Below are 6,166 nucleotides of genomic sequence, written 5' to 3'. Positions count from 1 at the left end.
TTTCAGAACAGATATTTACTCTGGGGCATATTTTTAGAGATTAAGATTGACATTGGGAAACATGCACCACTGGCATTGGGAATACACTTCCTCCATGTTGGGCTGGAAGTTATAGAAATTGAAGAGACATATACAGTGTTTAACTGCTCTCAAAGATATCACTAAAGACATCTAAAATCAAACTCTAAAATCAAACGTGTTTAATTGTTAGGAAAAACATAGATATTTCCCTCTCTCCAGTCTTTTGGTCTTATAATTTACAGCACAAGCAATTTCTTTTCAAACGAACATCCAAGAACTAAAGGTGCTAAACGTTAACATCTGTTCTGAAGTAATTTGTTAGCCTTGCTACACACAGATGAAACATTCTTAAATGCCCACTTAAGCCACTTAAGTTTGCATGTGTTAGTAATGAACGTTAGGCACTTGACAACTTGTTTGCGTTGTTTGAAAGAAACATGGTATTATATCACAGCTTTATAATTATAATTATTAATGAAAATAGTTCTAGAACAATCCTGAAAAAGAGTACAATTGTGTGGTGTGTGTGGGGGGTGGAGGTGTTAGTTTCTGTCTATGCTGTAAGAAGAGAAGATGAAACCATGATTGGGTCGACTGACAGCAGCCTGTTTACATGATCCAAACACCAGATTTGCTTGCTGGCATGTACGTACTTGTGTCTAAGAAATCATCGAACTGAAACAATTGATTGGACCTTTTAGGAATGGATACTCAGAGACATCATGTGGGCTAGCAGAATGTCCATAGTTAAGGATTTAAGCCAAATCTAAATAAACCAAGACCAGTTGTCTATAAATAGATTATTTAGTTAACCATTGATTTTGGTGCAGTCACTGTTTTATTTGTAATGAGTGATGAAAGAATTCTCATCTATAAAAATTATTGTAATCATTATCCAAGCATTCTGTTGTTGAAAATCTGGTAGAAGACATAGTAGTCTCATATTTCTGGCAGCCTCTTACACAAAAAAATTTTTTCTCCCGACAATGAGATTACATCAGCTAAAACAACAGGCCCATGAAGTGACATGTATAAAAATAATTTTAATGCTAACATTGTCAAAAAACTAGGAATTCTCTTTCGAATGAATTACTCTTGTTTTAAGACGGAAATCATACATAAAGGAAGCTAAGTTATTACTAACCATTCACTAAGGAGCCAATAATGACTACTAAATTTTCTCAACAGATTATTTATTAAATTCTATTTTTCATCTTCAGGCTAGTCTTGTACAAAAATAGTAAGTATTTTGAAAAAAAATTTTGATCATACTCAAAATAACTGGGCTCATACACACTGCCAGATGACAGGTATAGTAGTAAGACATTTTTAAATTATCATAAAGGCCCAAGTCTTCCCAGTGGTGGGACTGATGCTTAGCTCTCCCTCTCAAATATATATTTACTGTTCAATGGAAACATGAGGATGTGGAAATATTTTTATTTATTTATTCATTTATATTTGAAAGGGAGAGAGGAAGAGGGAGAAAAAGAAGCCTTCATCTGCTACTACCCTCCCCAAAATCCTCACAACAGCTGAGGTTTGGCCAGGTCAAAGCCAGAAGCCCAGTACTCAATCCAGAACTCCCATATGAATGACAGGAACCCAACTACTTGAATCATAGATTTTGCCTACCAGATATGCATTAGCATGAAGCTGGACTTGAAAGTGCAGTCAAGACTCAAAGTCAGGTATCAGATATGCAATGTAGGTGTCCCAAGAACATCTTAACACCCACCCTATGGACCTTAGAATATTAATCACTCTGGTAAAACTAGGGCAATTCACTTATTATTTCAAAAACATTATTAATGTATTTGTTTTATCCATATTATCTTTTGATAGAGAAATTTCAAGAGAATATAGAAATGATTAGTTCAATTTTAATTCAGTGTTGAATAACTAAATGCAGTCACTATTCAATTAATGTTGAGTTATTTTAAATCATTACTATGTTAACACTTTCTTCTTTAAAAATTACTTTATTTTGTTTTATTTGAAAGGCAGAGGTAGAGAGAGAGAAAAAGAGAGATAGACAGAGATGTTCCATCTGTGGGTACACACCCCAAATGGCCATAACAGCTGGAGCTGAGTTCCGTCCAAAGCCAGGAGCCAGGAGCTCCTTCTGGTTCTTTCACCTGGATGACAAGGGTACAAGCATTTGCACCATCTTCCCCTGCTTTCCCAGGTGCATTTGTAGGGAGCTGGATTGGAAGTGGAGCAGCAGGATTTGAATTTGGAATGCCAACTTTGCAGGCAGCAGTTTTACCTGCCACACCACAGCACAGGCCCCTTTGATCTAATGAATAACATAACATATAAATTGTTATAGGAGTTAGAAATAAATCTGGATCAAACTTCTTCTATCATTCCTAAATTCTTTTAATCTAAGAATGTTCCCATGGAATATGAAGATTACACTGAAGACTTCAATGAGGTGTTCTTGAAGATTAAATTAACTACATGTGAAAAGCATGGATTAATTTTTATCTCACAGCAAACATGTTTTCATAATTTACATAATTCTAGGGGGGAGTTGAAACCCACATGGTACCTAAAGATCAAATTGTTGCATCAGGAGATATCTTTGTTTAGCTTTAGAATAAAGTTTATCTTAGATTTGTGCCCTAAAGATTGCACCTCAGACATGGGCTTTTTACCTGGCACTCCCCATACCCCAGTATTGTCAGCCTGCTCCATCAGCTATGGCTCTGTATTAGGCCTATTTCATCTACTACAACATTTATTCCTGACTTCTAAAATGAAACCTGGAACTCTATATCCTCCTCTCCAAGAAGGCTGTTGGCTTGATTTTGCAAGTAAATATAACATTTAGTGATGAAAGCATTACCAATTTGTTGAATCCTTAAAGGTACAAAGAAAAATGTTAAGTAGTTTATGTGGATTATCACAATTATCCCTTTCAATAAATCTATGAGGAAGTTCCTACCTTCATTTACCATTTTAGGAACTTGGTAATTATAAAGGTTAAATACTAGCCCCAAGTCACACAGCTGGTAGGAGGCAGAGCCAGAATGACAGCCCAAGTCTGCCTGATGCCAATGACACTGCTCTGCACAGCCCTCATTAATCACCTCTCACCTGGATTATTGGAACAATTGTCTAACTTCTGTTTCTCCCTTTTTTTTGTTTTTTTTTTCTTTACTGCTCCCATTCTAGGTGGAAAGATTAATAAGTATTATAAATCTGTCCTTGTAAGTTCTTGTACTAAAAGTTTTCTGGCTCCTAATTGCTTCTTAGGTAAAATTCAAACTCCTTATGGTGCCATGACTTCAAGGACAAGGACCCAATCTCCTAGTCAGCATATTCTTCCACCACCACTATCTTTCTACCTTATGTTTTTCTTATATTACACTATTTCTGCTCTGTTAACGCTACCAGTTGTCACCTTCTATTCTATATGCAATGAAGATGAAAATCCTCCAGGGGAAGACCCATTTACCCTTTCACCTAATCCAAAGTATCATTTAGTGAGATCATGTGGATATAACTGCTCCATGGAGACTTTTGAAATATTCCATTGTGAGTTAGACATTCCCACTTTACTACTGTATTTTATGCAATGCTCTAATCATTGCATACATAATTTGATGATTTAAGCCTATGAGCCCTGGCATCTGAAAGTTATGGGTTTCTACATCAACTCTCCCACTCTCTTATTATACTTTGACAAGTTATTGAACCTTTCAAAATCATAGTTAAGTAGTTAGTAAAAATAACATAAGTATAGAATTTCCCGAAAAGATTCATCTTTCATTGTTTTTGTTTAGGATTACATTAAATAATTAACACAGTGACTGATTATAGTTAGAATTCAATAAAATGGTTGATGCTTTTAAGTTTCACTCATTAAGCTTCTTAATGTTTTTTATTCTTTAAAGACACGTGTCTAATGTTACTGGACTCCAAGTAAATATTGCTACTTGAATTAATGGATGTTTTTTAATTTGGAAGACATTTAAGTTGTTTGAACACTAGGGTTAACTCATTCAAGATCTCTTAAGATACCAAAAAATGTCATAAAAATATATATTTCTGGGTTTTGGACAAGAGGAGAGTTGATTCTACTCTCGAGTCTGTAGGAAAGAGTGGAAGAAACCAAATGAAGAATGTCGAGGTAATGAAAGTATTTCTTACAAATTGCCTGAACACACTAAGTGTTTCTGCTGAAACTAAGATTGAGGAGAAAAAACTGGAACATGCTTTACTGAAGAGACTGAATCATTTTGGAGAGCCATGAGCCAAAGAGTCAATGAGGGAGAAATATCAGGCATGCTGAGCAGTGGTCATGGCCAAGCTGCAGCTGCTTGGTATAAACATGAAGAAGTCCAGGTCTACTTGGCTTTAGTTCCTTTTCCAGTGTGGATGGAGTCCCTCATCCTGGAACCTGTGAAGGAGATTATCAAGGGCAGCACAAAGTGAGAATAAAGATTAAATAAGAAGAGTGCAAGCTGTTACTGCACAGTTGCAGAGGACCCAATCAGGTCCCAAAGGATTAGCATATATAAGAATTTTAACAGCCATTGAAAACGCAGTGATATAAAAATCAGATATGCTAATTCTGGAGCGTATCTTTCATGGATAAATCTCAAATGAACTAATATGATATGATTTGAACAGTGTAATGCTCCTTCTAAGGAACAGGTATTTTGTGTGTCAGAGTTAGAAAATTCCTAGATTCTACTTTCCGAAGGGTACTCAGAATAAAATTAACATAAATAAATGAATGAAAATAATGCCAAGCTCCTTTACCTTGAATGATAATGTGTAGAGGGTATTATATTAAAGAGAAAAGAAAGGCTCAGTATAAAATTAATCATTACTTTTTATAATCACAATAATCAAAACACAGGTAACAATTTCATTCAAGTCAATTGAGAGAATTAACCTATGTAAATATAATTCATTTTGATGTGAGTAAAACTGACAAACTTTGCTTAAATTAATATACAGATTTTGTGGTTTATTTCTGTCTCTCCCTCTCACTGTCTGTAACTCCACCTCTCAAATAAATAAATAAATCTTGAAAAAAAAGTTGAAGACAATGAAATGGGAAGTCAGAATGGTCTAAGGTTTGCCCATGTGGATTCAGGGTAATGCAAGGGTTACACATAGGGCTGAATTGATAACCATGGCAAGACTTCAAGGAGAGTATAAATGGGAGTGGAGTATTGACAAGCAATGGCCAACAGCAGACATGACGAAATTATATAGAAGATAAAATCAGAAATCATCAACATCAAAGCAGAGTATACCTGTTTACAAGAATTTGGGGTCATAATGGTTTAGAGAGAGCAACAATGCAGTAAGGAACTTTTGAAATATCCTCCACATCGTGCATCTCCTGGGATTTGGGGAATTAATAAAATTCCATTTAAAATACTGGAAGTGAGATCATATGCTTAGGAAAGAAGGAGGTATCAGTAAAGGTTAAAGGAGGACCCATGGTGCAACAAGGCAAGATGTTTTGTTTTCATGAGATTGGAATTCCTCGGTTGAATACAAAGGTCTGAGTTGTGCTGGAGGATCAAATGTCTTGGAGCTGCCTCAAGAGCAGGAAGATGTTTTTCAGTGCCTAAGGATCCACCACATCTGGTGAACATCAGAATCCACATGACCAAAGATAATTTTAGCTTCTTATATATAAACTCTTCTCCAGAATATCTTTAAAAGGATTTGAATAAAAACATCCTCCCCTCTACATATGACTGAGTCGTGCAGTTATAGTCTAGATTCAAAGTGAGCCATTCGGATTCACTCTCTGCTGTGAAATTTTGATCATGAAAAAAATATACAGACTGAAATCTCATGAGATGCATGCCACTTGATGGCAATTCCTTGGTTTTAATATCCAAGAATTCCTTGTCACTGGAGTTTTACTACTATCAGTTCTTGCAGAGGTTCTGCTGCTCTGTTCTTTCTTTACCTTTTGAATCTATGAAACCTTACAATAAATATCCTTAGCAGGTAAGTAGGCCAAGGGCTAGTGCTTTCTATTGCATATACCTGAAATAATCTTAAAAGATACAGTAAACTTGCTAGTCATAGACATGGAACTGTTCTAAGCCCAAGGGCATCATATTTATACTTAGACAGTTTTTAAAAATCTCTGCCATAAATAAAT

The sequence above is a fragment of the Oryctolagus cuniculus genome, chromosome 5 (genome assembly GCF_964237555.1).
Source record: "Oryctolagus cuniculus chromosome 5, mOryCun1.1, whole genome shotgun sequence".
Classification (NCBI taxonomy): domain Eukaryota; kingdom Metazoa; phylum Chordata; class Mammalia; order Lagomorpha; family Leporidae; genus Oryctolagus; species Oryctolagus cuniculus.
The sequence above is the reverse complement of the archived record's forward strand: the minus strand, read 5'-3'. Positions refer to the sequence as shown.